The sequence below is a fragment of the Ornithorhynchus anatinus genome, chromosome 14 (genome assembly GCF_004115215.2).
Source record: "Ornithorhynchus anatinus isolate Pmale09 chromosome 14, mOrnAna1.pri.v4, whole genome shotgun sequence".
NCBI lineage: Eukaryota > Metazoa > Chordata > Mammalia > Monotremata > Ornithorhynchidae > Ornithorhynchus > Ornithorhynchus anatinus.
In genome coordinates this window covers 35631707-35657640 of record NC_041741.1, presented here as the reverse complement: position 1 = coordinate 35657640, position 25934 = coordinate 35631707, and the positions used below count along the sequence as shown (strand labels likewise).

Here is a 25934-nt window from a genome sequence, read left to right as displayed (position 1 = left end):
TCTGCACCGCTCCTACTTGTTCCTTCATTCATCCTCCCTCCCTTCATTCATCCATTCATATTTACTGAGCGCTTACTGCGTGCAGAGCACTGTACTAAGCGCTTGGAAAGTACAATTCGGCAACAGATAGAGACAATCCCTACCCAACAATGGGCTCACAGCCCCCCAGCACATATGTTTATATCTGTATTTGCCCGTAATTTATTGACTGATTTATCTATTCATTTATATTAAAGTCTGTCACCCCCTCCAAATTGTGAGCTAACGGTGGGCAGGGAACGTGTCTGATGTTATACTGTACTCTCCCAAGTGCTTAGCTCAGTGCTTTGCATACAGCAAGTACCCAATAAGTATGATTATTAATAATGACAATGATAATAATAGGGTTGGACCAGTTGGCCCAGAACGCAGCTGCAATCAGAGTAGGGTAGGCCAGGTGCTTCCCAAGCGGTCAATCCTGCCACCCTTGTACACCACTCTGCACCTGAGGTCTGAAGCTTGAGCCCCCCGGCCCCTTGTCCCCGTCTCTGCATCTCTGAAGGCCCGTGCTTCTGGATCTCCGAATGTCCCTGGCTGTGAAGAGGTGCTTGTCTCTGCAGGGCTGGAGAATTCAATTAGTTTAAGTATTTTAGGAATTCCTGGTACTCGCTGTCCTGAAGGTTGGATTGCTCTTGAATATTATTTCAAAAGCTTGCTCCTTCTCCTGATTATTACAGTGAACTGTACAAACCTGTAAAGCTTCGTACAGTGCCCTGCACGCGGTAGGCACTCAATAAATGCCATTCAAGGTGGTGATGATATAAAAGTGTCATCACATTGACTTACTGAAGCTGCACAAAAAAGGCATACCATCAAATTGATGCAGTATTTAATCAGGATTAAAGATGAGTTTGTGAATAAGGAATCCACTTAGCTTTGCAGATGGTGGGAAAAAAATGAGTTTTCTCATCCCAGAATAATTTCAACAACTGTAGCTACCACACAGAGGTATAGCTAATGGCAGTGAGTGAGAACCAGAGACGAAGGGTCCATTTTCCATTTTTCTTAATAATCTCATAAGCACAAGACCTAATTTTTTAGACTTCATTCCTTGGGGCTGGTTTAGTTTGGGGAGCTGAGCTAATGTGCATTTAAATATTTACATACCAATTAAAGGAGGAAATGATGGTGGCCCTCTAGACTGTAAGCACACTGTGGGCAGGGAATGTGTCTGCTTATTGTTATATTGTTTATATTGTTATATTGTAATCTCCCAAGAGCTAGTACAGGAAGTACTAAATAAACAAGAATGAATGAATGGAATGAATGACCGCAGAGTAACTGAAAAATTAATCATTGTGAATACCTTGGCAAGATAAATCCTACTCTGAATTAGACATTTAAAACCAAGATGAAGAGTACAGTACAACAGATTTGGTAGACATGTCCCTGCTCACACCAGGGTTACAGTATTCTCCCAAGAGCTTAGTGCAGTGCTCTGCAAAAAGTAAGCACTCAATAAATACCATTGATTGATAACCTAAAGCTCCCAAACCAAAACGAGGGATTTTTTAAACCATTTTTAAATGCTCAAAGGATTGTCTTAAAAATACCAATCTAGCCAAAGCCCTCAGACTTTGACAACTTGGACCCTTCACTTCCTCCTTTCTTTTCCCAACAACTTCCTTATGAACACTAACTGCGATGCATTAAATACGACTGAATGAATGAATAACTAGATAGAAGGCAAAAGAGAAAACAGCTCCAGGCCCTGCATATATTAACACCACAGTAAGGGACAGGGACATTGATCTTTTTAAACCCCACACACATTCAAAAGTGGATTTCACTGTCAATACTGTCTTCTTCGGAAACAAAAGACAACTATATGTTCACATATATACATAAAGGAGGTAGAACCCATGGAATAAGTGCTGGAAAAAGAGCATAATTGAAGTCTTTGCAGAAGCAGTAATAGGAGCGGGTTAAATGAGAGGTCATGTGAGGCCACCAAATTTAAGGTAACACCAAAGTTGTGCTAGCATTAACTCAATCAGTCACGTTGGGCATTTTGTCTCGGTCTCCTTCTCTTTCTGTCTCCCATTTTCTGTGTGAAAAGGGAAGTGTAGAATGAGGTCATTTTTATATTTCCAATCTCTCAGATATTCAGGGGTATTATAAATCAGAGGTATCTTGTGTTTGGAGAAATTCAGTCAGCAACTGAGGTTTTTCATTGATCATAATAAAGTATTAAGGTGCGATGCTAGCAGTTCACTTCACTATTTTTTTCTCTTCTTAATTATTATACAGGAGCCATCTGCATAGACCCAAGCCAACTCCAATTAAAAACAAAAACAGAACAAGTGGTTTTACTCAAAACAAAACCCAATTGCATAATAGCAAATGTTTCAATAACTATCAGTTCTGTTCAGGATTCGGGCTGCAAATATCTGTTTTTCCTTGTGCAGATGTGGACTTTTGACCATGTGACTGAATTCATCTGTGTGAGTCTCGATTGACCAGGAGACTGCCTGATTGGGACTTCATGTTTGTCTGCTCCAGTCGACTTTTCCTGTAGAAAACAAAACGTAAGAGAACCAGAAATGTCTTTCATTCTTTCAGCATTCAGAGTGTAACTCTCTCTCAGGACTATTCCTGGAGTAGCGTCTGAGGCATCTAGCCAGGATCGCGGAGCCTGATGTGATAGGAAAGGGTAGGGAGAGGAGGAGTTAAAGCGTGGAAGCAGCGTGGCTCAGTGGAAAGAGCACGGGCTTTGGAGTCAGGGCTCATGAGTTAGAATCCCAGCTCTGCCACTTGTCGGCTGTGTGACTGTGGGCAAGTCACTTAACTTCTCTGGGCCTCAGTTCCCTCATCTGTAAAATGGGGATTAAGACTGTGAGCCCCACGTGGGACAACCTGATTCCCCTATGTCTACCCCAGCGCTTAGAACAGTGCTCGGCACATAGTAAGCGCTTAACAAATACCAACATTATTATTATTATTATTACCCTTAAATAATCCTTGCCAATAGATATTTTCTAGTGGCAGGACTCACGGGAGATCAAACACTAGCGTTGTTTTCCTGCCCTTCCAAATGCACTCTGGACAGCCCTAGGCCTGAGTGCCCAGCCTCCTCTTCTTCCTTTCTCCCATAAGAGGAGCCGAGCCTCACAGAAGGGAGCCGAGCCTCACAGAAGGGAGCGATCCCCTAAGCCTGGGATCCTTTCGCCAAAAAAGAACATCACCAAAAGGGGCAGGGAGGCTGTGGCCCCTGCCTCACTGTCATTGTCATTCACTTACTCATTCAGTCATATTTATTGAGCACTCACTGTGTGCAGAGCACCGTACTAAGCGTTTGAGAGTACAATATAAAATAAACACACATACGCCCTGCCCGCAGCAAGCTCACAGTCCTCCCAATATGGGGAGAGCAGCCAGCCCCAGGCCCCACAGGCTAATATTAATTGTGGCATATGTTAAGTGCTTACTCTGTATCAAGCACTGGACATGCTGCAAGCTAATCAGGTTGGACACAGTCCTTGTCCCGCATGGAGCTTACAGTTCCGAAGCAGCACTGGAGAGCTGACTTCACAGAATGGGAGGAGTACCACGTCTTTACACAGTTTGCACATCGGTCAGGCTTCAACACAGAGACTTTCAAAGTGTCACTGACTTCTCAGGATTCCCCATCTTAACTGTGAAGTGGCTGGAGCTGTCTTCACGCCTCACTTTCACCCTGTGCTAAAAATTATATTCCTGTAAACATCTTTGGTGATATCACTGAGAAGCCACGTGGCCTAGTGGATAAAACACGAGTCTGGGAATCAGAAGAACAAGACCTGGCTTCTAATCCCAGCTCTGCCACTTGTCTGCTGGGTGACCTTGGACAAGTCGCTTAACTTCTCTGTGCCTCAATTCCCTAATCTGTAAAATAGGGATTAAGACTACGAACCCCATGTGGAACATGAGCTTGTATCTGCTCCAGGGCTTAGTACAGCGCATGGCACATTGTAAATGCTTAACAAATACCATAAAAAGCCTCTGGTTTGGTGGTCATCTTCATGGCCTTGGATCTTTTCATCTTTGATATCGCAACCTTTGTGGTGCAAGTCCCTTAACTGGGTTTGCCTGACACAACCCAGATTTCTATTATAAGACTTCAAGTTTGCTGAGGGTATTCTTTTTACCTCCGAGTCATTACCCTCTAAGCAATTTCGGTGGCTTAGACTAACTCTATGCAGTGTTTTGTTGTCAGCTTGGTCAAAAATAAAGGAGAGCTGCTTGGAGCCTATTCACAGACTGTAAGCTCCATGTGTGACAATGTGTCCAACCTGATTAGCTCGCAGCTTCTCCAGTGCTTACTACAGTGCTTGACATAAAGTAAGCGCTTAACCTATACCACAGTTATTATTAGCTTGCCCATTCACACTTCATGCTGAAATCCTGTTTGGGTTATCTGTAATGTTTCTGCAGAGCTCCTTGCAAAGATCTTTGTTCACCCAGAACCAGTGTTATGCCATGCGGGTGGCTCTGGGGGACATTTTGTGATAACAACCACTGTATTGTCAGTGACACTACATGAGTTCTGAGCGACTTACCCTTTGGCTGTAGGACTAATAGCCCCCGTCAAGTCCAGAGAGCATTGTCTGTCAGTCTTACAGAGGTGCTGACTCTGGGTTCCTGGGTCGGCTCAAAAACAGGACTGTGTGACTCAGAAACATTGATCCAATCAACACTGAACTCTTGGTAACTTTTGATCTTGGGATGAGATTTCACCTCGCAGATCCTAAACACAATAGGAGTATCGCACTTGATTAATCCACTCTGAAACACCTTTTTGAAGTTGTGGAGATAGAATGATTTGTCTACTCTATAATCAAATGAGGAAAAAAGGGATTTAGAAAGTAGGAGAAAGATGAAATGAAGAAGCAGGCAGTAAAGAAAAGAAAGGTGAAATGAGATTTAATTTAGGTTATGGCAGCTCCCCCCCTGAAAATAGGCCTTATAGAAAGCCAAACATTCACATTTAAAAGTCATGGATAAACGGTAGCACAAAATCAACTAAATTTGAATATTTGAATTGTGAAACTAGAATTAAAAGTTTAAAAGAGCTTTTCCTGTATGAATAATTATGAAGTTAACCATGTTTTAAGTAATTTAAGATTACACTAATTCTTGAACCTGCTGTAGATCCTACCCACTTTAATTCATTTATTTATTGTATTTATTGAGCACTTACTATGTGCAGAGTACTGTACTAAGTGCTTGGGAGAATGCAGTATAACAATAGACAGACATATTCCCTGCCCTCAACAAGCTTGCTATCTAGAGGGGGGGAGAAAGACATCAATACAAATAAATAAATTACAGATCTATATGTAAGTGCTATGAGGCTAAGAGAGGGGAAGAACAAAGGGAGCAACTCAGGGAGACACAGAAAGGAGTAGGAGAAGAAGAAAGTGGGGGCTTAGTCTGGGAAGGCCTCATGGAGGAGGTGTATGGGAGAGTAATTTTCTGTCAGATTTGAGGAGGAAAGGCATCCCAGGCCAGAGGCAGGACATGGACTAGGGGTCGGGTGGTGGAGATAGGCGAGATGGAGGCCCAGTGAGAAGGTTAGTACTAGAGGGACGAAGTGTACGGGCTGGACTGTAGATGCAGAGAAATGAGGTGAGTTAGGAAGGGGCAAGGTGTTAGAGTGCTTTAAAGCCAATGATGAGGGTTTCCTGTGTACTGGGACAAAAGAACAATATTCAAAATCATTACCCTGGTAAAAATTATGTGGATCAAATGTTTTGGGGTTTGTTTACCTTGTAAATCCCTGTTTTCACCTTTTATCTACACCAAACTAAGTCCTGGTGGAAAAAAAAAAGCTTTTGGGGATAAAGCCTGAGGCAAACAAAAGGAATATTTTCAGAGTCAAATACCACTAAATCCTGCCTCCAAACCTGTCCTGCCAGCTATGATGTCACCCTAACCACCCTACTGAAAGACGGCAACTTTGGGCTTGGTAAATTCTAAACCCCGACTCCACCCTGCTGTTGTGCTAGGAAGACGCATGCCAGGTCCTAAAGTCAATCAATCAATCAAACATATTTACTGAGTGCTTACCGTGTGCAGAGCACTGTATTTGGGCACTTGGCAGAGCACAGTACAACAGAATGAGCAGACACGTTCCTAGCCCCAAATGAGCTTACAGTCTAGAAGGGGAGACAGACATTAAGATGAGTCCAACCAGAGTGTGGCAGCTGGTTCAGTACAGAGACTCAGTATTCCCAGACCATTAGTCTATCAGATTTCCTTACCAATCCAGAAGAAATTCCCTTACCAACCAAGAGGGATCACAGGGATCTGATCTCACAGACCAGTGCTGGGCACTTAGTAAAGAACTGAACAAATATCACAAGAGACCAAAATCCATGTCTGCAGAGGCTTCAACAGGGAACTGCCACCCATCTGGAAAAAAGATGGTCAAAAGAACTACTTGCAAAACTCCTCTTTCATTAGGGTGAAAACAAATCTTTTCCATTTGTATCTGTAAGAAACAAGGGATTTAGTTTGCTTTGTTCACTGCACACTGGCTTTATCCTAAGCAAACTTGGCTGCTGTCAAAATGGAAGGTTCTAGCTTTATTTGAAATGATATTTGAGAAATTTTAGCTCTTAATGTTATGATTTTCCCTGTAGTTAAATGTACTGATTATAGTATCTTTACATTTCACTACAGTTTTCCTTTAATGTTTTTACTATAATCAAGGAAAGTTAGAGGTTGGTAGCAGTCGCACACCTGACAATGTTATACAATGTAAATAGCTACTGACTTTATAATTAGTGTCGGTGAGAGTTGCCTGATATCCTTACCCCTCACTAACTAAAAAATTCTGACGTTTCTTCCCCTACTTTTTACTGCTGACAAACCAATACATTACACCCATGACTTTTATAAGATTAATTTATGTTTAGGGGTTTTTTTTTGGCTGATCCTCAGCAAGTACTTTGATCTTTCTAAAAATACCTGTCCGTGTTTGTGTGTGGGTTCTTTTCTAATAAATTGCTATAACTCCAGACATGTATTAACTACCCTTTTGCCCCTCACTAACTCTTTACGTCCATCAGGTTACTGATTGGAGAACTGACCAATCGGCGAATCCAAAAGGCACTATAGAGGCATGTCAATCCATCATCTCAACCTAAAGCATCTCAGGATACACATAGCCTGGAAAAACCAGGATTATGATTTGACAGTTCTGCCCCAGGGTGCAGGAACCTCTTGATGTGCATACAACACAGAGATTCAGTCATCATGATTTGATGTTACCCCAGGTTACAGCCACCCCAAGGTAATGCATATAATCCAGGAATACAGACCTGTATCATTTGACACCTTGACAATCCTGGACATCATTACAAGATCACTTGTCGCACAGATGAAAATGTCATGGTCTCTCTGCCATCATCTACAATTTGAGAATTAAAAAAATCTTGCATCGATTTTAAAGGCAGCAAATGAAATTTATAAAAGTAATTGATGATGTCCTTGATGGAGAGTGTTGCAAGGTTATGAAAATAAGAAGGCTATCCTCCAACCTAAATGGGACAAATTATGTCACTAAATTTGAAAAGCCTCCACCATAGTCAGCAGAACAAGCTTCTACTTTTGGAGCCTCCTGCAAAAGTTATGCTTTGAACTACTTATAGATTCAACCATAATTTAGTGGCGCTTAACAGAGCAGCATACAGCATATAAAGGAATTTCATACTTTTCTGGAGGTTTTGAAATGGACCCAATTAATAACATGTAAGTCTCCGGGAAAAATATTTCATGAACTGGCCGTTCACGATGCAGCCATGTTTCCAGAGAACACATTATGGCTGTATCAAGGAAAACACCCCTCTCCACCACCACCAAGTGTAACTTGGGGTAACTGCAGTGTTACCTCCCTGCACTGCCTCGACCTCCCTCTGCCACAGGCTAGTGAAATGCTCTCCTTGCCCACCTACTGAGGTCCTTGCCCCCAGTACACTCTAAATGTGTAGAGCTGTGTAGAAAAGTAGCTGCTGAGCCCTCTTGGACCCTTTGCCCCAGGGCCAAATAAAACATCCAGTAACTGCAGATTCCCTTCTCTGCACCTTTTTGGCGTCCCTCCCCCGCAGCTAAGCAAACTATTTTCCCTACCTGCTACCTGGGGCTGCTGCTCCCAACATGTTCTGTGCTCTAGCTAAGGCCAAGCAGCCTCCCTGAGAGGTGGCACCTGCTCCCCTCTGAACCATCGAGGAGACCGGATCCACCATCCCTGTGGGAAAGAGAACAGAACCTGCACCATGAGGGCTGCTCAGGATGGCTAGTGGCCACAGACAATCCATGGTCCCTGAATCACGAGGAGTCTGAAATTCTGCTCCTCTAGCCACAGCACCCTACCGACTTAGGTTTTTATTTTGCATAATGTGTATTTATCTTTGACTCTTAGGTTGTTTTAGTGCTTTATTGCACCTGATGTGCCTGTCTCCACTCCTCTCTCCCACCTATACTCATAGATTGTGAGTTCCTCAAGGGACAGGGTCTGTGTCCGAATCCCCCTTGAGTACTCTTACCCAGCACTTAGAATAGTGTTAACAATAATAATAATAATAATAATTTAAGTGCTTAGTATGTGTCAGTCACTATACTTACTAAGTGCTGGGGTAGATAAAAGCAGATTAGGTTGGACACAGTCCCTTGTCCCATGTGGGGCTCACAGTCTCAATCCCCATTTTACAGATGAGGTAAGTGAGGCACAGAGAAGTTAAGTGACTTGCCTAAGGTCACACAGCCGGTAAGGGGATGAGCCGGAATTAGAACCCATGACCTTCTGACTCCCAGGCCTGTGTTCTATCCAAGACGCCATGCTGCTTCTCTGCTGCTCTGCCCATAGTAAGCGCTCGTTGTGGGCAAGGAATGTGTCTGTCATATTGTCGTGTTGTAGTCTTCCTAGCATTTAGTATAGTGCTTTGCAGATGGTAAGAGCTCAATAAATACTATCGATTGACTATTGATTGATACTATTACCCTTATACTAGTATCCCAAGGACAGCTTGACCCATTCCAGAAAAGATCTGTTCCCTTGGCAAGGTCAACAACCAAGCAATTTCTCAAGCCAGAAAGACCATAATTGCATAGGACTCCTGCATTAGGGAAAGATGACCACATGCCCTGTACTTAGTAGACTCCCATAAAAGCATATGTTGTTGATGACCAGTCTTTTATTTTCTTTTAACATTGTTTAATATTTTACCGAGTAATATGCTTCCTGCTAAGTCATCTTCATTCTCTGTTGTCTCTCTTTATGGTTTTCTGAGTTATTCCTATAAAAGACTTCATTTGTCCTGAGTTTGAGACTCTCAGGAATGCACATTAAGTGGGCTGGTCAGTCACCCACTAATAAAACCAAACGCTGCTGTGAAATCTTTTAAGGGTCATTATCTCAACTTTTCACCGCATTAAATATTCTTTAGGAGCTCAAACAATGCTTCTTTCTTCCAAAAAAAAAGGAACATATAAATGTTAACATCAGAACTCCTGCCTGGCTGGGAGACCAGATGGTATGAGGTTCCCTACTTAGGTTGGTGTTGATGCTGGGGAAGTTGAATGGTTGAACAAAGTGGCTTTTAAAATTAACTTGCTTCTCCCAACTCTTGAGTCTCTTACTTTCTTGCTGCCTGACACATAGCTCATACTCTCCTTCTCCCTGTAATGCCCCCTGTATTGAGCTTCTCCTAACCACACTCCTACTCTCCTTCAAAGTCCTCCTAAAATCTCACCTCTTAGAGGCATTCCCCGGTTGATCCCCACAAAGATACCATCCTTCCAATTGGAGCATGGGGGTGAAATTAGGATGAGGGTACCGGAGCAGCAGGGCACCTGGTAGGCAGAAAAGGAAAATAACAATGAGGCCCTGACGCCCAAGTAGAAAAGAAAAATCACAACACACGTAGTTTATGGAAGGTAAAGTGTTGATAGATGGGCCTGGAAAAGCAGAGAGAAAGAATAACCTGGGGTTCTAATCCTGACTCTGCCACTTGCCTCTAGTGTGACCTGTAATTACATGGCATAGTGGCTAGAGCACGGGCCTGGGAATCAGAAGATCATGGGTTCTAATCCCGCCTCTGCCACTTGTCTGCTCTGTGGCCTTGGGCAAGTCACTTCACTTCTCTATGCCTCAGTTACCTCATCTGTAAAATAGGGATTGAGACCATGAGTTTCATATGGCACAAGGACTGTGTCCAACCCAATTTGCTCATATCCACCCCTATGTGCCTTGCACATAGTAAGCACTTACTATTATTATCATTATTACAAATACAATTATTATTATTCTCTGCACCTCAGTTTCCTCATTCATAATATAATAACAATTATTATATTTGTTAATATATGCCAAGCACTGCCAAGCACTTACTTGACAGGTGCCAAGTACTGTTCTAACTGCTGAGGTAGACACAAGGTAATCGGGTTGTCCCACATGGGGCTCACAGTCTTAATCCCCATTTTACAGATGAGGTAACAGGCACAGAGAAGTTAAATGACTTGCCCAGGGTCACGGAGCAGATAAGAGGCAGAGTCGGAGACAAAGATAGTCTGTTTTTTTCATTCTTTTTGTCTGTTCCTAATTCTGTATTCTGTGTGCAGGAGATGCTGGGTAAAAAAAAGTTGACACTCTAAATACCATCACCTATTAGTCCTAGGTCATATGCAGATTAGTTCCTCAGGGTGAAAATGAGTATAGTATTATTCAACTGTCTAATTTGTCTTTGACGTATTTTTTATGACATTTGTTAAGCGCCATGTGCCAGACACTGTACTAAGTGCTGGAGTAGGTACAAGCTAATCAGGTTGGACCCAGTCCCTTTCCCACTTGGGGCTCACAGTCTTAATCTCTATTTTACAGTTGAGGTATCAGAGGCACAGAGAAGTTACGTGACTTACCCAAGGTCACATGGCAGACAAGTGGAAGAGCTGGAATTACCAGGTCATACTGCTTCTATTTGTGGTGTATAGAATTTTAGGGGTTTTTTAAAGGGTAAAAATTTAGATTTAACTTTCGAGATGACAGGCTTTAGCTTTTACTGTTATGATTCATGTACAATAACTTGTGGCATGTCTTTGTTCATTAATATTACTTCTTTCTGGTATTCGTAATTGAGGAAAATGGATAAGGAGAACTCAACAAACATCACAGCTGCTCATAGTCATCCTAGCAATGCTAAGAAGTTGCTTAATTAGGATATCAAGCTCCACCATCAATCCGAAGTTTAACAATAGCCTAATCTTAGTTTGGATGGGGGAGTTGTATGTTTGAAAAGTGAAATGATGACATTTGTCCAAAAGATAAGCAAAAACTGAGCATGAGAGCCAGTTACTCCAGACTCCTTAAAGACAAGAGAGATGGGAATTTCCTGCTCTCTGCCTCTCGCCATCACTTTCTCCTAGAACTCCTGCTTGTCATTATGACGAAAGGAATATTTTACTTTTACCCTTGTCTTCCAGGTATGGCTGAACCATACAAAGCTCTGCAAAAACGATTCCCCTCCTGATAGTGTCCAACATACAAAACAACTTTAGATGATTTCTTATTTAAAAACTACCATAGAAAATACAAATAACCATTCACATGAGAAACTGAATAAGGAACACTAGTACTTCTGAAGTATCCTGACAGGAGAGATGATCACAAATAGTTGCTTCAGCTAATATATATTAGTGAAAGTTTTATCTGAAAGCTATTCCCTTAAATCCTTAGTCTTTTAGGAAAAACCACCAAAGTAACATGCAACTGCTACAAAAATGTCTTCTCCCTGGCAGGTTTCTTTTTTTATGGTATTTGCTAAGCCCTTACTAACTGCAAACGGTATTCTAAGCACTAGGGTAGGTACAAGTGTATTAGTTTGGACACACAGTCCCTGTCTGGCATGAGGCTCACAGTCTAAGTAGGAGGGAGAACAGGAGGAGTGAAGTGATTTGCCCAAGGTCACACAGCAAGCAATTGGCAGAGTCAGGATTAGAACCCAAATCTTCTGATTCTCAGGCCCGGGCTCTTTCCACAAGGTCATTTGATGAAACTGCTCCTAAACTCATTTTCAGCTCCTGAAAAGTTCCCCATTCTCATGAAAGAAGTTTATTTTGGAGTTTTGATTTAAAATTTTGGTTAATAAAAGATGCATAAAACTATAGCACTCGCCCTAAATTAATTTGCATTCATTCTGTAGACAAAAACTATTAATTTATTTCCCTGCCTCCAATATTCGAAGCAGCGTGGCTCAGTAGAAAGAGCACGGGCTTTGGAGTCAGAGGTCATGGGTTCAAATCCTGGCTCGGCCACTTGTCAGCTGTGTGACTTTGGGCAAGTCACTTAACTTCTCGGTGCCTCAGTTACCTCATCTGTAAAATGGGGATTAAGACTGTGAGCCCCACGTGGGGACAACCTGATTCCCTTGTGTCTACCCCAGCGCTTAGAACAGTGCTCGGCACATAGTAAGCGCTTAACAAATACCAACATTATTATTATTATTATTATTAAAGGTTTTTAAAATGGTATTTACTAAGCGTTTACTATGTGCCAGGCACCATACTAAGCAATGTATGTGATGGACACTTTCCCATTAACAGAGGGGAAAGCAAACTGTCTCCAGATTGTTTGCCTAATTGTGCTTTCCCAGAAGTCTCCTTTTCCTGGGTAAAATCCGTGGAAGATCATAGAGGTGGAAGTAAAAAGCCTGCTGCCTTCCTGCTGCAGGTTGCATGATCTTTTTTATGATGAGGCCATACCCTCCCTCTGGTCCTTCTGCTGGTATCCACCCCTTGGGGCAGAATCAATCAATCAATTGTATTTATTGAGCGCTTACTGTGTGCACAGCACTGTACTAAGCAGTTGGGAGAATACAGTATGACAGTGTCGACTGACACATTCCCTGTCCACAATGAGTTTACAATCTAAAGAAGGAGATAGACATTAATATAAATAGATTACAGATATGTACATAAGTGCTTTGGGGATGAGGGAGGCGTGAATAAAGGGAGCAAATCAGGTGATGCATAAGGAAGTGGGAGAAGAGGAAAGAGGAAGAGACTTAGTCAGGAACGGCCTCTTGGAGGAGAAGTGCACACTTTAAAAATCTGCGTGACAAAGGTGAGGGAGGTGGATCAGGATCGGGAAGCAAGAGGAGGAAAAAATGTGGTCGAGGCAGGATGTTCTGGCCACGACACAGGCAGTGATGGCTACTTTCTCATTACTTCAACCTAGAGAACCCTACTGTTCTGCATTGGAATCCAGGCCCATAGACTTAACAGTATGAGTAGCATAATTGTCTAACCCCGAAGGGCAATTTTTTCTCTCTCCTTTTTTTCTCTCCCTCCCCTGCCATCATTTAGTCTTTTCTCAGCCCATTTCTCACACTCCTGACAGAAATAAAAAGACTGTGCTAAAAAGGACATGTTAACAAAGAAGTGGCAAAATTAGTACTTTTTTTACTTTTCAATCCTGCTTTTCCAGATCACATTTTTGAAAAGTTGTTACCTTTGTTGTTGTGTTTGAACTGTTATGCTCACAGAATGAGCAACATGGAGGTTAGGCAGGCAAAGAGACAGGTGAGCAGAACAGGATCTCAACTTCATTTTTCTTTTTTATGGTAACGGTTAAGTGCTTACTAGGTGCTAGGCAATCGATCAGTCAATCCTATTTACTGAGCACTTACTGTATACAGAACACTGTCCTAAGAACTGGGGAGTGTACAAAATAATAGAGTTGGTAGACACATTCCCTGCCCACACGATCACCCTGTATTCCCCCCCTCCAGAGCTTAGAACAGTGCTTTGCACATAGAAAGCGCTTAACAAATACCATCATCATTATTATTATTGTTAGTATGGAGCTTACGGTCTAGCTTAGTAGATAAGAAGATGCAATAGAGTGTCCCCTCCAGCAACCGGATAAATTCCCTACTGGGGCAGCACCATTGAAAAACTCCCAGGTATTCACAAACTCTCTGCTTTTATACGCACTCTGACCTCTCTAAGACAAATGCTCTGCATTAGCATCTTTTTGTGGAATTTGGTAAGTGCTTACTATGTGCTAGGCACTATACTAAGGGCTGGAGTAGATACAAACTAATCAGATTAGACCCAACCCATATTCCACATGGGGCTCACAGGCTTAATACCCAGGTTACAGATGAGACAACTGAGGCACAGAGAAGTGAAGTGACTTCCCAAATTCACAGAGCAGACAAGTGGCTGAGCCCAGATTAGAATTCAACTGTGTAGCTTCCACTCAATGCGGGAGGGACGAATTTGAAGGGGCTGTTTGTGACGCTTAATGTTTCCCATAAGAATAAGATGAACTAATTAGATTCTAGGTGTGGGTATTTAGAAAGAAAGAGAGGGAAAAGAAGAGAGGGGGAAAAGACAAGGAAGGAAGAGAGAAGCATCATGGCCTAGAGGATAGAGCATGGACCTGGGTGTCAGAAGTTACCTCAGTTCTAATCCCAGTTCTGTCATTTGTCTGCTGAGTGGCCTTGGGCAAGTCATTCACTTCTCTGTGCCACATCTGTAAAATGGGGGTTGAGACTGTGAACCCCATGTGGGACAAGGACTGTTTTCTTCTATCTACCCTCAGCTTTAGAACAGTGCCTGGCAGATAAGAATGAACCCTCTTTCATTACTGTCATTAGAAAGAGGGAGAGGGAAATGGACAAAGGATGGGAGGGAGAAAAGAGACAGAGCAAGTGGGTTCTACTTCATACAGCAAGAAGACATCAGTGACAGTACAATTTACAAGTGAGGCTCATGTCTGACTGAGATGGCTAAAGGGGATTCACAATAGTGCTGGCTGCCTTACGCGAATAAAAAGTCTCTCCCTTGTATTACCATGTTAGTAGATACAATGCATGCTATGGGCAGACAAGGACTCTTAACCCCCTACGACCAGGGAAATAGACGTCAGCCCTTAGCCAACTCATGCTCTTCAAAACACCTTCAAAAACATTTCTGCCAAATAAAAGCCACCCCTTCCAAGCTGCCTTTGTAATGTCATCAGGTTCCACACACTTGCCTTCATTACAGCCCACGCTCGCTCTGTTGCTAAGCACTCTGGGCTGTCACACTCTGTTCTAGTGGCTCACGAATTCTCTCAATTTAAAAGATGTGCTACCATTCAAAAACAAAGTGCTTAAGCTTAGCTGATAATATTTAAAAAAAAAACAAAACAAAAACCAAACCTCTCCCACATTAATGTTATGGTTCAAATTGTACAAATTAAAGCAAGTTAGAGGTCTGAAAATCTGTCATAGTAATTCCTGCCAACTCGGATTGTGATTATATTGGACTTTCAGTTTATAAAATGAAGCATTACCCTTTTCCCCATTTTTCCTAAGAAAGCTGGTCTCCCAGCTATTCCCTGGAATAACACCTACGCTGACTGGATGCGCAGCACTATGCTAAAGGCTTGGTGAGTACCAAACAGACCAGTGAAATGTTCCCTGCCCACATGGGAGTATAATCTAATGGGTGAGACTGGCGTAAAAATGTTTACAAATAGAGTAATCCAAGTAAATAACTGAAAGCACAAATGAAAAGCATCTATACGGAAGAGGGTGTGTGCACTGTGAGCCCTCTTTCAGATTATGAGTTCCCAAGGGACAAGGACTGTGTATAATTTCCATTTATGTACTCTTTCCCAGCTCTTAATAAACACTATCACAACTAATAGTGTTCGCCGCTTCAGTGACCAACTCTGTTGCACCCAGGGTACACAGAGGATTAATTAGGTGGAGGGTTTTTCAAACAGGAACTCCTGCCTCCAACGCCCATGGAGCATAGACTTTAGCTGCCCTTCAGCAGTTCAAGGAGCAGCAGCAGAGGGCCTGGAGCAATATAGAGGGTGGAGTAGCAGCACAGAGAGATGTATGGGCTGCTGTCAGCCGACTCCTATAGGCAGGAGTCTGACACCACCACCGCCTAAAACAGCAGTCCGATAAATAGCCGACCATGTGCTAAGACAGGGAACTGGACCGGACGGGGGACAGGCTAACTGGACACCGGATATTTGGTTTGAAAACCAGGCCCGGCTTCAGAGGGTAATTGAGGTCATCCATTTCCTCAGGGAGGCGCCCAGCAGGAGAGACAATAGACAAGATGGCCACCGCTTCACTTCACAGAGACTGCTTTATCAAGATGACCACCACACGTGTGCAGAGTCTCCGCCGACCCCCGCTCCTCCTGATGCTGCACAGTGTGGTGATCGGCTTCCACTCCCGCACCCTCTCCTGAAACATTCCTGCCCTTTCTGCCCCAAAATTCAGGCCAAAGGAGCCACTCTTCCTCTTCCTCCCCTAACGTATGTCCTCACACTGGCCCATGAGAGAAAGTCTCTGCCAAGGTTGATTTATTTTTATATGTTTATGGATTTATTATTTCTCTCCATTCAGCCCCCCTCCCACTTCCCGGGCTGGGAAATGTTGCACTGTAGGGCCGGGGCAGGGGCCGGGGTTGGAGCTGGGCAGTTTTCGAGTCCCCTCAGTGAGTCAGGGAGGCAGGGGGGTGAATGGGCTGACGAGGTCCAGCTGGGGTGTTCTGCAGAGCACCTGGAGGGAGACGGTGACTGCTACCTTGCAGCCCTGTGGAGGAGGAGGAGTCAGGAGCATTCAACCCTGCTGAGGGGGAGAGGAGGAGGTCTGGCCACTGATCCATCCCCTAGCTAAGAAGCTTTTCCTGCCCCCACAAAAGGGTTTTTTTTCAGAACGGGTCAGCTGGTACCTCCCTCGCTCTCTCCCACAGCTCAGTAACTGGTGAGTGCAGCAGGAAGCTCAGTCATGCTGTGTTGCGGGGAGCGGGGGGAAGTGGGCTGCGACCAAGCTCCCTCGTACTTTCACTGCCGGGCCCACCCCCGCTCCCCTTTGCCTCAGGCCTAGTACCTACCCCATCCTGCCACACCCAGCAGGCAGCCAGATCCAGAGCAAGTGCCCAAGTGAACTGGCAGGGGCCCTAGAGACTGCTCCCTGCCTTGCCACACGGCTGGCCCAATGTGATGAATGTCACACTGCCCCATGACGTTACCAAATCACACGGTGAGGCGGCTCCTCTTGCCTCAGAATGCAAACCACAACGAGGCGGGTCCTGATAAAACCGGACTTTCTGGTACAAAACCAGCCACTTAACCAATGCTGCTATTCCTCCGTCTTTACCTTCTCCACTGCTGCTTTTCTTTCAGGCCCGCAGCGGTGGCTGAGTGGCGCCATTTCTTTCACACCCACCCCAAGCCCCATGAAGAGCCACTCTCCTGCCTCACCCTCACTCGCTCTGCCCAGGCAGTCTGGGGGTCCACCAGAGTTGGGACTGGGGGCGGCGCTCTGCTCAGGTTTCATCAGACCCACCGGCTGTTGCCACGGTTGTTCCGGACCCAGAGGCAACCCAGCTCCGTCGTCATAGCCGGGGGTCACCGCTCAAAAGTGTCGATACTTGCCAGCGTTGCAGCGGCTCTGGAACTCTGACTCCCAGGCCATCCACTAGTCTTACTGGACGAATTGAGAAGCAGCGTGGCCTAGTGGAAAGAGTCGGAGGACCTGGGTTCTAATACCGGTTCTGCCACTTCTGGGTGACCTTGGGCAAAGCACTTAACTTCTGGTCCTCAGTTCCCTCGTCTGCAAAATGGGTATCCGATACCTGTTCTCTCTTCTACTTAGACTGGGAGCCCCATGTGGGATCTGATTATCTTGTATGTACCCCAGCACTTAGTACAGTGCTTGGCACATAGTAAGCACTTAAATATTATCATTATCATTACTATTATTAGGTATTATTATTAGGGCTTCGCTGTAGGGATGAGAGGAACAGGTCCCAGGGAGGACCAGGAAAGCAGCAATAGAAGCATCAGCATCTTTTTTCTCCTTCTTGTTCTTCTCCTTCTCCTCCTTCTCCTCCTCGTCCTGCCAGTGGGGACAAATGATGAAGCCACCATTTTGGCTCCACCGCTGGTCCTGCCCAAAAGACTGAGCTTGGAGGTTTGTTCCCTTGGTGCACAACAGCTTGCCCCTCTCACCCTCCTGTGGGCTCAATCATCACGTTCAAGAGCTCTTCACATGACAAAAGCCAGTCCCTTTCTAGTCCCATCTCCCAAACACTATTTATGACTTTGGCGGCAATCACAGCCCACAATCTTTGTCACCGACTTGGCATATGTTCTTCTGGAATTTGGACAAAATAACATCACATCTCACACAGATATTCATCAGCAATTTGCTGGCCTGCAGTTAAAATAATGCCTATGAAATTCAGAAATTAAGGCAATTGTCCAAGGAAAATTAAAGCAGATCAAAGGATAGAAAATAAGATGAGTAAAGAAACAGTCCAGCTGCTAAATTAATATATCTTCATCCAGTATTATCTGAATGCCAATTCAATGTTTTTCCCCCAAACTGTTGCATTCTTTGAGCAGTTACTTTAAACAATAGGCCCCATAATTCATTAAACAGCTCTGTTTTCCTGTTAGCTTCTGCAGACAAATTCCCCATGGAAACAGCTAGGCACTAAGAATAGAGCCAAACGCTTGTGTTTGCTGCAAGGAAAAGGATTCAGAATGTAGAAAACAGAAAGTTTGGGATGACCAGCAAGCCAAAATTCAAGCGTTCCCATCAACGTGCCTCAACTTTTGTTGAAGAAATTATTAGGCTCTGTTTATTTCATCCAGCTCCGGATCTTGATCTTGCTTGGAAGGCAGAACCGTAGGAGAGGAGAGGCGTGGTTAAGGAAGGAGAAGATCAGGGGAGAAGCCCAAGGCCTGCTGGGTGTCTGCAAAAGGAAATTGAGGAATAATAGGGCCTTTTTTTCTGCCTTTCCACTCTGTGTTGATTTTGCAGGAGGAAATTGGGTAGGATTTGGCTGTTTCCTGCCTGTAGCAAGCTGGAAGCAGGTTGCAAAAGGAAACTGACTAGCATCCTTGATAAGTGTTGGTGAAAGGGGAAACTGCTTACCACCTTAGTCAGTTTCCCCTTGCATTCAACTTCCAGCTGGATGCAGAGAGACACTTGCCCTCTCCAACAACTGGATGAAACTTCCCAAAGCACCTGACATTTTATGCCAAGTGTGATTGAGTTTGAAGAAGGGGATGAGTGCCTTCTAAGACTGGCCCAGATTGTAGGGTTCCTTTACAAAGGACTCTTAAGCACCATTAAGAGAGTAGCAATTTCTGGCTTTCTAACTTCTTACCTACATTTAGACAGTTTAAAAGTAAAAAAAAAAAACAAAAAACCCACCGAGTTAAGCGTTCTGTGATCCAGGCCCCCAAGGCCTAGGGGATAGAGCCCGGGCCTGGGAGTCAGAAGGACAGGTTCTAATCGTGCTTCCGCCACTTGCCTGCTGTGTGACCTTGGGCAAGCCACTTAACGTCTCTGTGCCTCAGTTCCCTCATCTGTAAATTGGGGATTAAGATTGTGAGCCCCATGTGGGACAGGGGACTGTGTCCAACCCAATTATCTTGTTTCTAGCCAGTGCTTAGAACAGTGCCTGGTGCAGAGTAAGCGCTTAACAAATACCATGATTATTATTGTTATAATTGTTAATATTCAGAGCACTGTACTAAGTAAATATGGACCAAAAATGGTGGCATTGATTCAGTCACGATCCCTTGCAAGGAGCTTGCAGTGTAGATGGGGAGGGAAGGGAAAGACTCACAGAGCAAGAGAAGCAGAGTGACCAAGCAGAAAGAGTACGAGCCTGCAGAGCCAAAACTGAAATACTCACTTTGCAGCAGGCTCTTGCTTTTTCTCAATAAGATGTTAAGCTCACTGTGGGCAAAGGAGTATCTTGTGTTTCTGATATACTGTCCCAAGCATTTAGTACCATGCATTGCACTCAATAGTTGTTTTTTAGAAAGCATTGCCAGATTAAGCCTCCCATTGGTTCCAGGGATGTCATTACATAATGTCATTATGCCATGACATAACGCTGCATGTGATGTCATGAGAGCCATCTTCCTGGCATAACCTTATACACCTCTTCCCCCTCCCCACTGTGGGGTGAGCCACAGATGGAAACTCCTGAGCTCCAGTTTAAGTCCCGGTGAGATGCCTCTCCCACCCATGAGTTAACATGGTAAAACAATAAAAGTAAATTTTAAAAGTCAGCCAGTCAATCGGAGCACTTACTGGATGCACAGCATTTGGGAGAATACAGTATAACAATAGACACATTCCCTGCTCACAACGAGTTTACAGCCTGGAGGAAAGTTTGAGAGCCACTGCAATATTTATTTTCTCTCCCCCCAGATTACATAGGTGAGAGTGCCCGGAGGAGACTATTGGGAGTGAGATGCAGACCTGCATTTCAGGAGCCCAGAGGGAGTGAACCCTTTCCATGGTATTCAGGCCCTTTCAATGAGAGCAAGATTTTTTCATTCACAGGAAGAACAGGTGTTTCCTTAGAAGAAATTTGCAGAATGGCCACCTTGGCAAGCCGATACACATACCAGCAAATTGCAAAACTGGCTCACTGAACCTGCTTCCAGGGTGAGGGAGAGAAACGCCCACATCTGCTGTAAAGTAAGATTTGCTTATCCCCATCCGGATTACTCAATGTTTTTTCATCGGTGAAAATGCTCACCTTACTTTCCCAGGTCTCTTCTCTGGGAGGGTATTTTGTTTGTTTGTTTTAGGTTCCTCCTATTCATATTTGAGATTAATAAAATGATTCAATCAGTGCATAATCAATTATACAGAAGAATACAATAGTCAGAAATTGAGAAGATGAATTTTAGTAGGTACATTTGCAAAATATTTTCAGAATGGAACAAACAGCCTTCAAAAGATAGGGAATGAGTATTAGAATCTAGAAAAGAATTTAGGTCCCCTCTGGATAGGATTTGGCCATCCTGGCCATCCTGTGTGTAGGAGACTCAAAGGCCAAGCAGCACGGCCTAACGGATAAAAGGACTTAGGTTTCAATCCCGGCTCTGCCGCTTGTCTGCTGGGTGACCTTAGGCAAGTCACTTCACATCTCTGTGCCTCATTACTTCATCTGCAAAATGGGGATTGATTGTGAACTCCAAATGAGGCATAGACTGTGTCCAATCTGTCTTGTATCTACCTCAGCACTTAGTTCAGTGCCTGGCACATAGTAAGCACTTAACAAATCCCTTTAAAAAAAAGAGGGAAAGAGATGGGGAGACAGGGAAGGAGAGAAAAAGATAAAGATGGGACAGGGTGGCAGTTGAGAAGACGAAAATTATAAAGGAAGGCAGGGTTAGAAGGGGCAGGATGATACACACACACAGACACATTTCCCACCCCACCCCCCACCAACTCATTGCCAAGGTTCCTTTGCCCCTGCTTCCGCTATGGCAACAAGCAGCAGGTGAAGTAGCCGCTGCTGTTCATTCCAAAGAAACAGGCTAAGCCATCGAGAGCCCTGCTGGAGATTTCTAGCCTAGATGGAATTATGTCAGTGAAGCCATGCTGTAAATTTCCAGGGAACGGCTCAGGAAGTAGCCAGTCAAAAGTCGGGCTTTAGGCATTTCCACAAGAGATCTGTCTGGTGGTAGACTGGGACACTTAAATTCATGATCATCCTGCCTAAGCAGGATACCTAATTACTTTTAGGAGATACTTTGGGCTAAAATAATACTGTTCCTAAGCAGAGCTGGAAATCATTCCTATTTATTTTTTAATGGATTTTGTTAAGCACTGATTTTGTGTCAAACACTGTTCTAAGTGCTGGGTAAATCACGTTGGACACGGTCTCTGTCCCCCATGAGGCTTACTGTCTAATCTCCATTTTAGATACAGAGAAGTTCAGTGACTTGCCTAAGGTCACACAGCTGGCAAGTGGTGGAGCTAGGATTTGAACCCAGGTCCTGTGGCTCCCAGGCCCATACTCTTTCCACTAGGTCATGCTGCAGAGGCATGCGCTCTCCTCTACATTACAAGCTTCTTGGGGGAAAGGGATTGTGTCTGAATCAATACCACTTTTCCCTCCAAACTCAATAGAGAGCTCGGAATACTCTAAATGTCTAATTAGCATCGTTCCTACTATTGCCACCCTTGGCAGCGGGACAAGAAGAGGGAAGATGAGAGGAAAGTGTCAGATATGACACCCCATGCCTGAAGCTGAAGATGGTGGGTTGTGTTCTGGACTGACCAAGATGGCTCACACAGCAATGAATCAAAATGGCTGAGGAAAAGGACTTTTTTAAAAAGGCATTTGTTAAGCACTGTGTATGAAGCACTGGTTTAAGTGCTGGGTTAGGTACAAGGTAATCAGGTTGGACACAGTCCCTGTTCCACATGGGGCTCAAAGTCTAAATCCCCATTTTACAAATGAGGGAACTGAAGCACAGAAAAGTTAAGTGATTTGCCCTGGTCACCCTGGAGATAAATGGCAGAGCTGGGATTAGAACCCAGGTCCTCCTGACCCCCAGGCCTGTGCTCTATCCACTAGGCCGTGCTGCTTCATAGCATTTTCTTAGCATTGCAACCAGCAAGATTCCACTTGGGTAAAATAACGTTATAAGAAATTACCTTTGTTTCCAATGATGTTACAATTGGGCTTAGGTTAAAAGTCAAGCCGTTTACTGTTGAATGGAACCGAGGTTATTTAAATCTGGCCAGAGTTTGAATATTTGGCCTTAGGTGATGCCAGCTTATACCAAGATGTTATCAATAGACATACATAGGTGAAGTTTTTCAAATGAGCTGTGACATCTAATAGGCCCTGCCTGTTATTAAACATGCAAGATGCCCATACTATGTCTCATAAGAAAAATAATCTTTTGCCCTGGTGCCCCTTAGCCCAAATAACACCTCTGTTCAGTACACTGCAGTTTGGTTTCTTCAATGTGGAGGTGGCTGAATTGGGGTGGATGCAACTGTGTCCAGAGGAACTCCAACATAAGTAGTGGCCTGGAGTTTGTCCTGCTTTCTGGACAAAGTTTTTTTGCACCATCCTAGTTCATTCAATCAATCAATCAAAAGTATTTATTAAGTGCTTACTGCATGCAAAGCACTGTATTCATTCAATAGCATTTATTGAGCGCTTCCTGTGTGCAGAGCACTGTACTAAATTCTTAGAAAGCACAATTCAGCGACAAAGAGAGACAATCCCTTCCCACAACAGGCTCACAAACTAGAATTCTGTACTAAACCTTTGGGAGAGTACAATACAACCAAACTGGTAAACACGTTCCCTGCCCACAATGAGTTTACAGTCATCACGAAAGTATTTGCCTAACTGCTTAATCATCTCCTGTTCATATAGAAGTAAACGTACAGCCGAAGGAGAACCATTCATTAAGTGCAGTGGAGAAACATGTTCGAAAATCTTGACGAGAGAGGCGTTTGGATGTGTGAAGCCATGTCCAGTAAGTGTTGGTCTGCTAAAAAGCTATTTTATAAAAGCAGGAAAAAGGCTAAAAAGAAACCTAATTGGACAAAATTTTCACTGAAGTGGAAAAAACACTACCATAGTCAGCAAAACAAACTTCTCCTTTCGCAGTTTCTTACAAAGACTTATCATAATCATACAACTCATTTAGTTAATACCATGATGTTATACTTTAAATTATTCTAATAAAGATTAGATAATAGTGTAATGATGTTTGAGGGAACAATAAAGCACATAAAGGAAGTTCATACTTTTTTTCCAAAAGTTCTGGAACAGATCCCAATTTTTAGCATATAAATCGAGGAGAAAATGTGCCCTGCAATACACCATTCATGATTTAGACACATTTCAGTCCCTTTAGATTGTAAACTCCTAGTGGGCAGGGAAGGTGTCTACCAGGTCTGTTATACTATACTCTTCCAATTGCTAAATGGGGTGCTCTGCACACAGTAAGTGCTCAATAAATACGATCGATTGATCGATAGATTTTCAAGGACCATAAACCCAGTGTATTATGGCATATGCTTACACTGAAGTGTAACAAATAACTGGCTGAAGTGGTCTCACATAGCTCATGATCAATCTTCAAAAGAGTTTCAGAAATTAGAATAACATGAGACGAGGAAACTAAGAATATCAAACTCGCCGCAAGGTGATCCAAAAAAATCAGAAATCTGAAGCTATGGCTAGGCAGACACAATCCCCACATGACACGCTTATAATCTAAACAAAACATCCAAATCTTTCTCCAGAGAGTTTTCAATAAATCACCTGAAGTATAATGTCCTCTGAAGTATGATCAAGCACTTGAACTTTCATTACAAAGATGCATCTGCATCTTTCAGTGCTTGAACACTAGATCTCGATTTAATGTGACACCGCAGTCATATAATATGACATTAATCACTTAGGAATACTTAATCACTTAGGAATTCATTTTAATGTAACTGTTTGATTGAAAAGCTTGAAAAATATCTGTTTTAAACTAATGAAGATCCTCGTTGGTAATCAAACAGATGCATGAGATTAAGTGGTTTTACATCTAGGAAAGATTACCAAGGAGTGATATGTACTGTGGTCGGAGGAAAATTCTAAAGAATATTTCATAATGCATTTCTGGAGATTTTCTTCCCTTCCCACTCTAGGCCACTTGGCTTCACGTAGTCACACTTGTGCCATGTTTTCTTCCATTTCACTATAGCTCTCTGATTCAACCGTTCCTCTCCATCCTGATCATACCATTTTGACTACTGTAATCTTCTCATCAGTCTTACCTGCTATAGCCCCAGTGCACTTTAATCTGCCCAAAATATTGCAATTAAATGATCTTTTCAATCCTCTCTTGCCCACTTCTTGCCATAAGAGAACCATTCATTTATTCATTCAATAGTATTTATTGAGCACTTACTATGTGCAGAGCACTGTACTAAGCGCTTGGACTGTACAAATCAGCAACAGATAGAGACAGTCCCTGCCCATTGATGGGATTACAGTCTAATCTAGGGAGACAGACAAAAACAATAGCGATAAATAGAATCAAGGGGATGTACATCTCATTAAAACAATAGCAATAGAATCAAGGTGATGTACATCTCATTAACAAAATAAATAGGGTAATAAAAATATATACAATTGAGTGGACGAGCACAGTGCTGAGGGGAGAGGAAGGGAGAGGGGGAGGAGCAGAGGGAAAGGGGGGGAAAAGGGGGCTTAGCTGAGGGGAGGTGAAGGGGGGGTAGAGGGGCAGCAGAGGGAGCAGAGGGAAAAGGGGACGCTCAGTCTGGGACGGCCTCTTGGAGGAGGTGAGCTCTAAGTAGGGCTTTGAAGAGGGGAAGAGAATTAGTTTGGCAGAGGTGAGGAGGGAGGGCATTCCAGGACCGCGGGAGGACGTGGTCCAGATGTCGACGGTGGGATAGGAGAGAACGGGGGAGGGTGAGGAGGTGGGCAGCAGAGGAGCGGAGCGTGCGGGGTGGGCAGTAGAAAGAGAGAAGGGAGGAGAGGTAGGAGGGGGCAAGGTGATGGAGAGCCTTGTAGCCTAGAGTGAGAAGTTTTTGTTTCATGTGGAGTTCGATAGGCAACCACTGGAGTTGTTTAAGAAGGGGAGTGACATGTCCAGAGCGTTTCTGCAGAAAGATGAGCTGGGCAGTGGAATGAAGAATAAACTGGAGTAGGGAGAGACAGGAGGAAGAGAGATCGGAGAGAAGGCTGACAGTAATCCAGCTGGGATATTTTGAGAGCCTGTACCAGTAAAATAGCAGTTTGGGTGGAGAGGAAAGGGCGGATCTTGGCGATATTATAAAGGTGAGACCGGCAGGTGTCGGTGACGGATCGGATGTGGGGGGTGAACGAGAGAGCAGAGTCAAAGATGACACCGAGGTTGCGGGCTTGAGAGACGAGAAGGTTGGTCGTACCATCCACGGTGATAGGGAAGTCAGGAAGAGGACAGGGCTTGGGAGGGAAGATGAGAAGCTCATTTGTGGACATGCTGAGGTTTAGGTGGCGGGCACACATCCAGGTAGAGACGTCTTGGAGGCAGGAGGAGATACGAGTCTGAAGGG

General features: G+C 43.8%; 2 long non-coding RNA genes across 2 annotated transcripts; one reads left to right on the top strand and one right to left on the bottom strand.

Moving 5' to 3' along the window:
• The first annotated feature begins 438 nt into the window (after nucleotides 1-438).
• On the top strand, nucleotides 439-23463 carry LOC103170781. Its single transcript, XR_486394.2, has 4 exons — nucleotides 439-583; nucleotides 2448-2567; nucleotides 20403-20540; nucleotides 23251-23463. It is a non-coding gene; the product is annotated as an uncharacterized LOC103170781 (long non-coding RNA).
• On the bottom strand, nucleotides 1743-4761 carry LOC114816694. Its single transcript, XR_003764504.1, has 2 exons — nucleotides 4578-4761; nucleotides 1743-2551 (listed from the first exon to the last, which is right to left on the bottom strand). It is a non-coding gene; the product is annotated as an uncharacterized LOC114816694 (long non-coding RNA).
• Nucleotides 23464-25934: the final 2471 nt, after the last annotated feature.